This window comes from Panthera tigris, chromosome F2 (genome assembly GCF_018350195.1).
Source record: "Panthera tigris isolate Pti1 chromosome F2, P.tigris_Pti1_mat1.1, whole genome shotgun sequence".
NCBI lineage: Eukaryota > Metazoa > Chordata > Mammalia > Carnivora > Felidae > Panthera > Panthera tigris.
The window spans coordinates 35,600,395-35,613,648 of NC_056676.1; the positions used below are offsets into that span (position 1 = coordinate 35,600,395).

At 35.6% G+C, this 13,254-nt stretch overlaps 1 protein-coding gene across 1 annotated transcript in view; it reads right to left on the bottom strand.

Moving 5' to 3' along the window:
* The window catches only part of MMP16 (matrix metallopeptidase 16), a 283,636-nt gene that overhangs the window by 18,035 nt on the left and 252,347 nt on the right, over positions 1-13,254 (bottom strand). The gene's annotated exons all lie outside the window — the stretch shown is intronic.

Genomic DNA, 13,254 nt, shown 5'->3' on the forward strand with positions numbered 1-13,254 from the left:
GGTCTTATAAAGTCATTTTCCTTTCACCCTATGTGCTCTATCCCTCTCTTTAAGAGTGGTAGCCTAGGGGAAGAGAATTTTAACCCTAACCTTGTTTGGAATTGCCAGAGCATGGCGATATTAACAAGAAGACAAACTTTAGTCAGTTTTATTGCTGTTTTGAAATTATCTGTAGGCAACACACTTCCTCACATCCTATCCCACTGGCCAACTGTGCTTACCACTCCCCTCTTTGGTACTGCCTCTCAAGGAGTCTACAACCATTCCTCATTCCACTGAAAGTTGACTTAATACCAACTTTCCCCTGAGAATTTTTGCTCTGGAGTTGCCAATGCTTTCCAAGGAAATCATTCTCCACCCCTATCTATTGACACAGTTGCCCAGTTAAAGTACTTTTCTCTCTAAGCTGCTAGAAACATTTTTTTCTTTTCTTTTTTTTTTTTTTTTGGTGGTCGGGGTAATTTTTTCTTAAGCTGCTCCTTTGTGTTTTTGTTTTTTATTAATGTTTATTTGTGAGAGAGAGAGAGAAAGAGAGAGAGAGAGAGCTAGCAGGGGAGGGGCAGAGAAAGGGAAGAAGACAGAGAATTCCAAGCAGGCTCTATGCTGTCAGCACAGAGCCCATTGCAGGGCTCCAACTCATGAACTGTGAGATCATGACCTGAGCTGAAATAAAGAGTCAGTCGCTTAACTGACTGAACCCAAACGCCCCTCCTTTCTGTTTTACTTTTCCTCTCAGTTCTTTTTATTATTATTATTAATATTATTATTATTATTTTAATTTTGAGAAAGAGAAAGAGAGAGGGTGCACAAGTGGGGGAGGAACAGAGAGAGAGGGAGAGAAAGAATTTCAAGCAGGCTCTGTACTGATAATGCAGAGCTCAACTCGGGGCTCAAACCTATGAACTGTGAGATCATGACCTGAGCTGAAACCAAGAGTTGAATGCTTACACGATTGAGTCACCCAGGCGCCCCTTCTTCCCAGTTCTTAAATGTTGACATTTCCCAAGCCTTTTTTTCCTGCCCTCTTCTCTTATTCTAAATTCTAAATCGGAAGTAGGGGCTGGGAGTGATGATCCCACACTTAAATACTTTCAAGGGCGAGCTTACAACTAGAGTGGATGAGGTATCCAAATACTGAGACACATCCATAAAAGTCAGCAAATATACATTGCCCTAAAATTCTATCTACCACCCACACCAACATAGGATACACTGACAAAGTGTATCCTATGCTCCTTCTAATAGATGTAAGACTTACTTGTTACAATATTTCAATACTACCCCTAGATGAGGACTATGATAACCTGAACACAACAGAAAGCAAAAGCAAAACAAAACAAAAAAATAACCCCCCCAACAAACAAACAAACAAACAAACAAACAAACAAACAAACAAACAAAAACATGTCTTCAGGCTAGATTCAGTTAGGTGTCTTTAGTTTGTAACCAGGAGTAATCTTCAAAAAAAATTTTTTTTAATGTTTAATTTTGAGACAGAGTGAGTGGGGGAAGGGCAGAGAGAGAGGGAGCACGCTCCAGGCTCTGAACTGTCATCAGCACAGAGCCCAGCGTGGGGCTCGAACTCACTGACTGCAAGATCATGACCTGAGCCGAAGTCAGATGCTTAACCAACTGAGCCACCCAGACGCCCCAGTAGGAGTAATCTTATTTACTCCAAGAGCTTCTACTGCCATTTGCTATCATATGTAAAAAACAACATTTATTGAGTACCTTCAGTGTCCCAATTATCATGTTAAGTACTAAGGGTACTAAAGAGAAGAAGACAGACCTGGTCACTATCCTAATCATCCTGCATTCTACTGGATTAGGCAGATGAAACCAAAGATACAAAAATATAATTGTAGTAGTTGAAAACTACTGAATGCTATGAAGGAAATACATCAGGGGGTGAGAAAAAAGAAATCCTAAGGGGGACACTCCTTCAAGTAAAGCAATCAGGAAAGCTTCTCTGAAGAAACAACACTTAAACCAAAATTTAAAGAAAGAGAAGATGGTATCTATGCAAAGAATGTCAAGAATAGTATCCTAAGCAAAGGAGTTTGGTATGATTAAAAATGAACAGATCAGCGGAGTGTACTGAACAAAAAGAGAGTGGTACTGAAAATGTATGTGGTGGGTTTTAGTCTTATTTTGAGCGCACTGAAACCATCAAAGAGTGAATGAATGGAGGGATATGATCCGTTTTGTATTTTCAAAAGATGATTTTTTTTTGCCTTTTGTGAAAAAGAGATTCTAAGGCAAAGAATGGAAATGAGAAGACCCGCTAATGCTCTTTCGCAAGAATTAATTAGTTGAATCTTTCATCAAAACTTACTTTAGTGCACTTACTAGGCACTATTTTAGGCACTAGAGATGCAGCACTGAATAACAAGGGCACCACCTCTGCTTTATGGAGCTTAGATTCTACCCAATGGGTATGGGAAAACTGAACTTAGACAAGCAAACAAAGGTAATTTCAGAGAGAAAAGTACTATAAAAAAATATGCTTTAATGTAGAAGTGATGGGATGGGAAGAATTGCTTGTATCAGACACGGGAAAGATCCCTTTATTCAAATGAGGCTGATTTGTAACTTACATAATTCAAAAAAGCCAACTCAGTGAAGATGGTTTGATGGGGTGGAAACACCAAGGACAAATGCCTTAATGGGAAGAACCTTGTTAGAGAGCTAGGATACAATGTTGTTGGAATGTATGGGAAGGGTAGAGGTAAGGATCATGTGGCCTTTATCAAATTTTGAACTTCATTCTAAAGTGAAATAGGAAGCCACTAAATAGTTAAATTAAAAAATTCTTTGCTAGTAGCCTATAATCAGGTGACAGCAATACTGATGGAAAGGAGAAAATGGACTTACGACGCATTTTGGAGATGGAATTGATAGGCATTGCTGTTCGGTTGGCTGTGGGGAATTAAAAAACAGATAGGATCAAGGATAATCCTCAAATTCTGACTTTTGTAAGCAAGAGAAGAATTGTGATATAAAATAAGCCAAAGAAGACTGTGGTGGATGGGCTATAGGGGGCTCAAATCAAGAGTTTGAGATGTCAGTGAGATATTGAAATGAAGTCAAGGAAGCAACTGGATATGTGAGTTTGAAGATAACAATTTGTAAAGTCACAAGCATAAATATGGTGTTTACTAATTTAGGATTTATATACATAAATCCTAATGGTATGTATATTGGTATATATATGGTATATATGGTATGTGTGTATATATATATATATATATATATATATATATATAGAGAGAGAGAGAGAGAGAGAGAGAGAGAAAAGAATATATATAAAATAATATATAGAGAATATATAGAGGAAAGGTGAAGAGGAACCAGAATTGGGCTTCTAGAAATCTATGTCCCTCAAAGAGGAGGCAAATGCAAAGGAGGCAGATGAGGCAGGGAGGAAGACTAAAGTAAAAGAAAACCTTAGAAGTCAAAAAAGAGAGTGGCCATCAGTGGCTATCTGTAATCCTAACAGCTCTTGAAAGCCAAATGGTATATATAGGTATCTACTGGGATTTTCTATAAAGTTGACCCACAAGTTCAAATTTGAACTCATCAAAGGACCTTTCTTCTTGTTTCAACTATTTGGGTGGATGACACACTAATTATTCTGTATGTAGTAATGCAGTAAACATCTGCAGGCTTCCTGTTTATTGTTTTTCATATCTGATGGATCATTATATTTAGCTAATTTGATTACTAAACTCTTCCTTGATCCTGTCCCTTGCAGTCCATTCATATTGTCACTGGTACTAGGTAAGCTTTTCAGTTATCCCTTCTAAAGGTGATTGTCTTGCTCCCATGCTGTGAAGTAGGTCTCATTATACTCCATATCTCCCCCATACATTAACATCCAAGCCTAGAGCCAGTCAAAATTCTGTAGGGTTATGGATTATAGGTTAGGCAGATGGGCAGGGATGAGCAGACCCATCTGTTCTTCTTTCTTGGGAACATGATCCAGGGAATATTGAGAGACACTCCCATTCAGCAGAGGGAATTGACTATTCATTATATGGTCTGAGGCTTGAGAAGCCATGATGACCATAGGCAAGCAGACATTATGAGGATGTATAAATTGAGTAACCAAAGACGTGAATTGAAACAGAAAACAGAATGGAATAGATGCAAAGAGCAAAAGTACACATAGGAGAGAGATCAGGAGGCCTATGAGAGAGATGGCAAGTGTAACAGTTCTTGAGTGAATTACTGTCACACATCCCACATCCACCCTAAACTCAATTAATCCTGTTGGGTTATTTTTTCTTTTAACTGAGTAAGATTATTCAGTATAAATTTCGGCCATGCAAACACCGCACCAGGTATCTGATGTGCTTAAGCTCAAGTCTGTTAGCCAAAGTCCTGGGTTTTAGCCAGTGCACCATTCTGTCTTCCATCCATGTGCCTTGAGAGCGACATTTTAATGTTCTAACTTGCATCATTTCAATAACTTTCTTTTTTAAAAATAAATGTTTATTTTTATTTTTGAGAGAGAAAGCATGAGCAGGGGAGGGGCAGAGAGAGAGGGGGCAGAGATCTGAAGCAGGCTTCATGCTGACAGCAATGAGCCCGATGTGGGGCTCAAAACCATGAACCATGAGATCATGACCTGAGCAGAAGTCAGACACTCAATGGACTGAGCCACCCAGGACCCCAATAAGTTTTTTTTGTCTCCTTGACTCCAGTCTCACTTTTATCTGTCTTCCACAAGGTCATTAAAGGGATCTCTCTAAAATGCACACCTGATTTTATCTCTCTTTTTGTTTAAACTTTTCAGTGGTTTGTCATTGCATTCAGCATAAAACCCAAATTCATCTATGTCATTTCAGGGTTCTTCTCAATATAAATCTCTTATTTCATCTACATTCCATTTATTTCCATTTCTGGAAAATGGGTACGACTCTTTCAAAACTTCACTTAACATCATTTCTCTGGAAAGCAGTTCCTATCTGAGTAAGGTGGGCCTCTCACATTTCCAGAGTACTCAGGCTTCTTCTTTATCATATTACTTAGTGCACTTTAGTACATATAATTTAGTGCATTAATGGATCACAAGCCTGCCACCTGCTCTAGGCTGTGAACAACTTGATGTGGACAAACACTGTAACTGGCACTTCCTGCAGTACCTTATGTATAATGGTTGAAAATTAGTAGGTGCTTAATAAATGGTTATTAATTCAAAGACCCATGTTTAGTATACACAAATAACCAAAGATAAGATGAAAACAAAAACAAAAAGTCTACATAAATTACATTGTGGGCCTGGTCTTGAATCTTGTTAGTAGAGCAGAAAAAAATGAGTTTTATAACCACTAAAGAAGTCTAAGAAAATAAAAAGGCATGTCCCCGTATTATGTTGAAGGTTATTTAATTAATTATATTTAACTCTGTGTTGGGAAATACTATCATAAAAATGTACCCCTATCCTGAGTCATTGTTTAATTTGAATATTTTGTAAAGAAAAAAACACATCCCAAGGGCCCAGATCACTTCCTGGCCACAATCAGTGAGATGGAAAATCCAGACAGCTGTTTCTCAGCTTGCTATATATTTTAGTCATATCTATGTGTCATTTAAAATAGAAAGTCTTGAAACAATACAATGAAAATAAAGTCCTGCTCTGTGTGCTGCCTATACCTCAGTGACTATTACGTTCTTTCCTGTCGTCTCAGTTTTAATTAGGAAAGGATAATACAGTTCCAATGCCTCCCATGCTAGCTATTTAGAGTAAACCTGTTATCAGCTATACTCAATTGGTTATCTGTTCTTTTAAGCAGAAACATTCTAGCATGCTTTAGAATACTTCCGTTTGTAGTTCCTTATCTCTATCCTATCCGTGAAAATTTCTTCATACTCTTTCCAGGCTTTGTAGTGATATCGAGAGGCTCATAGATACCCAGGATGCCCTGGTGCATGTAGCATGAAAGAATGTTTACAGAAGCCTAATTTATGTTTTCCAGGGTGTCTCAGAAGGCAATAATGTGTGAAAAAAGAATAACAGTTACAGTCTTCCAGGAAATTCTTGTTATTAAAGTAAAACAACTCTTAAAAAATGTGTTTCAGAAGTACTTGCCTATACTAGTGGTCAAGAGTTTTCAGTCAATAAAAAGGAGAAACAATGAGCCTTTCACTTTTAATAATCAAGGCCTTTGTATAGAAGATTTCAATTAACTGCTCCTCCCCCCCCTCCGTTTGGAACATAGCAGGGGATTTTTTTTTAATGCACTTATAGTCCCTTCAAAAAACAAAACAAAACAGAAAACTCATCAGCAAATATTTGCTATAAGGTTACATTATGAGATCCCAGCAGTTAAACACAAAAAATGTTAAAAATAACACCTTGCCTGCTGAATATTTGTGGTTTAGAATTCAAGAAAATAACTCAACAATGATTATGAGTTATACATTTAATTCTCCAGGTGTTAATTAAGGAAATACAATTATACAATGCTTTTTGTATCTTGATGAGGTAAGATTTTCACACAACAACATTGAAGTAATTTTGTTTCTCTTTTTAAGAGTTTTGATTAAGTATGTGAGATTCATATTCAATTCTTTTTTTGTTGTTACATTGGAGAGGTAGATTTTTAACTACCTTACGATCAGACATTCTGCTTCTCAAGGAAAATATTGCCTCTTTGGCAGAATGAAGGCATTTACTGGATTTCCTACAAGGTTGACATATTCTGGAGCAAGTGGAAAGAACTGGTCCTTACTGACATTGTACTTGGCAGAATGCAGGGGAAAATATCAACAAGTCTGAGTTAAAGACAGAGAAGCTTTATAAATAAAAAGAATAACCTCAAAGAATGTTTACAGTTGGAGATGACTTTACAGACCATCTATTCCAGTAATTCCTCAGTGAGATTCATCCATCCATCCATCCATCCATCCATCCATCCATCCATTCATCCATCCATGCAATGTCTGTTTATTACGAGGCTCTTATAGCCAGTCACTGAACTTGGAGCTATAGATACCAATGAAGGAAACACACAGATTCTTGCTCTTGTAAAACTGATGGACCAGCAGAGGAAATAGACACTAAACAAATAATCCCATGAAGAATTTTTAAATTACATGCTTATTCTTAAAAGGAAAACTGTAGTGTCTAATGATTTTTTAACATTTTTATCAAGCTAAATTAATACCTGCTTTTCTAACACCCTTGGACTGGCGCACTGTTACTAATGGGAGTGCACTATTTTTATTGTTCAGATGTATTAAGATCAGAAAAAAGGTTGAGAATCCAGCCTAACACATTTATTTTACAGGCCAAAAAAGTGATGTTCTTAAAACACACAACCAGTTGCTAATATATTTGTACAACAGACCAGGTGTCTGGCTTTCAGAATTGCTGATGATTTTTTCCTTCCTTCCTGCTTTATCAAGTAATCACTCCACATTTATTATTGGAAGTGTGTATTAATTAATCCACTGTATTCTGCTCATGCCTTGTTCATTGTATCCTCAGTAATCAGGTACTCTTTAAAATTTATTAACTAAAATATCAACTATATTTTTGTCTTATTAGAGTCCACAAAATTCTACTTACACATTTATATTTTGTATCTTCTATTACAACAATGGTTAGTAAACTTGGGCCACCAGCTGCTGCCTGTTTTTGTAAATAAAATTTTATCAGAAGGCAGTCACACCTATTCATTACATATTGTCTAGTCTGCTTTCACCCTACAATGAGAAAGTTTAGTAGTTATGATTGAAAAGCATATGATCCACAAGTCGAAGGTATTTGCTTTGCATCCTTTTACATTAAAAATGAAAACATTAATTCCTTAAAGCCTGGATTTTCTTCATATAAATGAAGGCTCCACTTAGATTATTCAATAACTATTGTTCATTGGGCTAATTATTGTGCAACATTGATATATGCTTGGAGAATACTTCAGAGATTTGGGGAAAAAAAACTCATAAAGAATTAATATTTTCCATATTAGATGCTGTGGTGTAATGGAACATTCAACAGCCTCGAAAGTAGATAGGACTAAGGGGTGATAGCCCTGCCAATTGTTAGCTGGGAGATCTTGGAAAAGTAAAACCCGAATCTTCCTTTCCTATTGTGCACATAAGGTACTAAGACCTCTCATCCAGAGCTCTTGAAATAATGAGGGATCAAATGTATAATATATCCATGCCATACCCAGATCATGGTACCCAATAAGTGGTACTTATTGTGTAACACAATATTCCATCGTTCAAATTTGCTTGCTACCAATTCAAATAAATAATATCGATAATACATGATTAAGTACACAGATATACATTAGTGCCAATTATTTGGATTAAGTTGTAATTTCTGTATTGTTTACAGTCTGGTTACTCAAGAAATTTGAACAAATGGCCAACTCTGGAGGTCATATGGCTTTTTGCCACCAGCATTTATTTTTCCAAGTTTTACAACATCATCTAGTAAGCAGAGAGTTTTGAATACTTCCGCGAATGTGGCAGCCATTGCATTAGTAGCTTATTAGATTTCTCTTCGAGAAAGAACCGAGAGCACCTGGGTGGTTTAGTCGGTTAAGCGTCCAACTCTTGATTTTGGCTCAGGTCATGATCTTACAGTTGTGAGATTGAGCCCCGCATGGGGCTCCATGTTAAGTGTGGAGCCTAATTAAGATTCTCTTTCTCTCCCTCTGCCCCTGTCCCCTCTCACTTTCCCTCTCTCTCAAAATAAAACAAAATCTGAAAGAAAAAAAGAAAGAAAGATGGGAAGAATGAAAGAAAGATGGGAAGAAAAAGAGAAAGAAAAAGAAAGAAAGAAAGAAAGAAAGAAAGAAAGAAAGAAAGAAAGAAAGAAAGAAAAAGAAAGAAAGTGAGTTGGTCTATCATATGAAGGCCTTTGGATCTGATAATTGGGCCAAGAAGTCAGCTAAGTGGCTTTGGCGGGGCCAAAGCCATGATACTCTTCTTCAGCAGCTTCCAGCCAGTGACAGAGCATGGCACATCCTAGATCCTGGCCATTTCTGCCCTACTTGAGACTCCTCTAACGGACAGTCTTTGCTATGGAGCTCCCTATTTGGTTCTCCAAGACTCTGTCACATCCACAGCACAGTCCAAGGCTTTCTAGGCCAGTCTTGCCTTTTCCCTCTTTGCCTTCAGAGGTTTATTTCTTTTCTCGATCTTTATCTCACTGTTTGCTTCCCAGGGAACTCAAACTGACATGGTAAATAAAAGGATATGATTAAAATTTTGGATAATGAGAAAAAAAATTAGACACAGGTTTCACTGACGGGAAAATATTGTAGTTTAAAATAGGAACAAACACAGCAATAATAAAAACACACCATAGACTTTTGGATTGTTATAAATAAGCAGAGGTATATTATCAAGGGAGTTTTCAAATATTATATGTTTAGTCCCTTGGTTTAGATGATGACTTCATGTCAATATATAACATAAACATTAATATTCAAATTCTTTGAATATTTAGAATTCAAGAAAATAGCACAATTCACATGCTATGAATCTATTTTTATGTGTATCAAGGGCCACTGAATGTAAATTTCTTAATCTGGTGTAGCTCTTTAGGCATAAATTTCCCATTACCTCCCATAAGGAAATAATCATTGTAATCATCTATTTATAGTAAAAGATCTTTTAGTTATTCATTGCACTATGCAAGAAAAGGTGTATTTCTACCTCAAATGAATTTCATTAGCACTCCCTAAACCTTTCAAGAGTGAGGATTTGCAAGTACCATTAAGAAGTTGCTGGTTTACAGGAGTATTTGAAATAAAGTAAGAATGTAAATTACATAAATAATGTCTTAAACAGCTATTTTCTTTGCCATCTTCCAGTGCCACATGTTAGACACCTCTTCTTTTTTAATGCATGTGTTTTGAATGACTACATATTCCCAAACTTTATTATCCTGCTCTTTTACACCCTAGATAATTTACTTCCAATTCTGTAAGCGATTTTTGCCTCTTGAAATGAAGCTGTCAAATAAGTACTGCTTAAAATTATTAAGTCATAGCAACAATATGAATTTTGAGACTTTTCAACTACTTGATTTTGACTGTTACTGATTTTGACAACACTGGAGACTTCATTTTAAAAATTATTTTCAGTTGAGAGAATTACACCAACTCCATTTTCAACATAGATTTTTGATATTATTATCCCATAACCATTCGGCCTGAATATGACTAGTAATTGAGAATATCAACATCTGGCGTGATTGTACTCATAACATGTTACTCTATTATATTCAATTTACCTGAATGATGTTAAGATAGCTGACCAGCTGAAATTGAGGGGTTTGTACATTGGCCTCACATTCTAATACAAGCAGCTACACTGAGTACCTTGATTAGTAAAGGGAGACATTATGTCCTTTTTAAAAACAATAACACACCCATGCATATGTGAGGTAGAATGAAAAAATCCCTTAAACTATTTACCTACTTACTTATACCTGTTTAATTACACACAAATTTGAGGGCCCTTAAAGGAAAAGTATGTGACAACACAGTAAAACATAACTAAAAAATAAACAAAAATAAGAAGAGGGAAATTATAATACAGAGAGAAAATAATATAGAAAAGCAAAATAAAATAACAATGATGAAATTATTTCAAATGTGGGCATCAATCTATTTTATAGCCATTCCAATAAAAATACTTACTAGAAAATACATTCTAATCATTATAAGCAGCAAATTCTAAGATTAAATTGAAATTATATAATGTTTTAAATATATCTTCAGTAAGTGGAACGAGTCTATATTAAGACTTAGTTAATTTCTCAATCTACTATTCTCAATGACACTAGAAATGTAACCAAGAAGAGAGGTTGCTGAGAAGGAGGCATCCCTGCTCATAAAGGGGACACTCTGCTTAATTACCACTGGGCTCAAGTAAGGGACTGAAACCAGAATAGTATTAATTTGGATGATTATAATTAACACACTGTGGAACATTGAAGGAATAAAATTTTACTACCCAGAGTCACCAGAATACTTAAATTTATGAAATAGTTGAACTATTTCAACATAAACTGATGTGCTTAGTGAAGCTGTTTTTTAGTAAAGCTGTACTGTGGTACCACTGACATTCAATAAATAGCACCTATTTCAGTACATAATTTGTTAAGTTTTCACATATGTATGTATATGTCAAAATATCAATACAATCAAGATAGTGAATATACTGATCACCCTAAAATTTCTCATGCTCCTCTGTATTCCCTCCTGCTCAATTCTCACCTGTCCTCAGCAACTTTCTGTCACTATAGATCAATTTGCATTTTCTGGAGTTTAATATGAGTACTATTTTTTGTCTGATATATTTTACAAAGCGTAATTATTTTGAGCTTCATCCATGTTGTAATGTAAGTTAGTAATTCAACCTTTTGTATTGCTAAGTAGTATTTCATTATATTGACATATCAGTTTCATCATCCATTGATCAGTTGAGGATATTTGAATTATTTCTAATTCAAATTCTAATTCTAATTCTAATTCTAATGAGGTGATTACAAATACTTATGTTTTGAATATTGGGGTAGATATCTTTGGACATATGTTCTCATTTGTCTTGAGAAAATACCTAAGAGCGCAATGGCTGGTTCATACAGTAGCTATATATTTATGTTTTAAAGGAATTATCAACACTTGGCATGATCAGTCTTTTTAATTTTGGCCATTCTAACAAGTATGCAGTAGTATCTCTTTGTGGTTTTAACTTACATCTTCCTAATGACTGATACTGTTAAGCATCTTTTTATGTGGCCATTTGCCATCCATCTACCATCCCTGGTGAAGTTTCTGCTGAAATCCTTCACTCACTTTTATTGAGTTGCTTATTTTCTTTTTCAGTTTTGAGAGATCTTTATATATTCTGGATACAAATCCTTCATATATATGGTTTGCATAAATCTAGTCATTGGCATGTCTTTTATTCTCTTCAAAGTATCTTTGAAGAGCAGAATTTTTTTTAATGTTTACTTTTGAGAAAGAGAGTGAGAGAGCTCATGACTAGGAGAGGGGCAGAGAGAGAGGGAGACAGGGGAGACAGAGAACCCCAAGCAGGTTCCATGCTGTCAGTGCAGAGCCTGATGCAGGGCTTGAACCCATGAACTGCAAGATCATGACCTGAGCCAAAATCAGGAGTCTGATGCTTAACCAACTGAGCCACCCAGGTGCCCTGAAGCGCAGAGATTTTTAATTTTGATGAAATCCAATTCATTAAGTTTTCTTTTATGGATTGTGATTTTGGCATCAAACATAAGAAATTTTGTCTAAACCAAAGTCACATATATTTGTCTCTTATTTGTTTCTAGTTGTTTTATACTTATGATTCTACATTTAGAGATGTTAGCACCATTTTTAGATAATTTCTGTATGTGGTGCAAAGTTTGGATTAGAGGTTTTTTTTTTTTTTTTTTTGCATATGGATATCCTATGTTTTCAGCACCATTTGTTGAAAAATTATCTTCTCTCCACTGAATTTCCTTTGTACCTCTGTCAGAATTACTTGTCTATCTGTTCTTAGTCTGTTTCTGGACTCAATTCTATTACACAGATTTCTTTTAATTGTTTATGACAATGCCACACTGATTACTATAGGTCTAAAATAAGACTTTCAGTGTTTAATTAGTGTTCTAGAAGTGGTTTTGTCTATACTAGGTCCTTTGTATTTGCACATGAATTTTAGAATCTGCATGATAATTTCTACAAAAAGCCTTCCTGGGATTTTGATTGGGACTGCACTTAATGTTCAGATAAATTTGGTGAGAGTTATAATAATACTGAGTCTTCCACATCAATAAGACATATTTTTCCATTTATTTGTCTTCTTTACTTCATTTAGCAAAAGTTTATAGTTTTCAGTGTAGAGATTATTCATATATCTTTTGGATTGATCCCTAAGTCTTTGATAGTTTTTGATGCAATTGTAATTTTTTTCTCTTAAATTTTCAATTCATGACTGTTTGCTTCTATGTGATGGGAGAAAATTCTCCATAGGTCACCTGATTTTCAGCATGTCTGGTGAGCAGAGGCAATGACTGCCTTTGTTCTAGACTATATTTCCAAATATATTTGTGTAGCAAAAACAATCTTGGGTTATAGAGTGTGTCTCCTCCACAGCAAAGGAAAGATTTGTTTATTGTCCAGTATAATATAGAAAATGTTTCCCTTTGGGATAAAATTTAAGCAGGCTTACTTCTCATTATGAAATATTTAGGTTCTCTAAGCTTGTGGTTCCTTT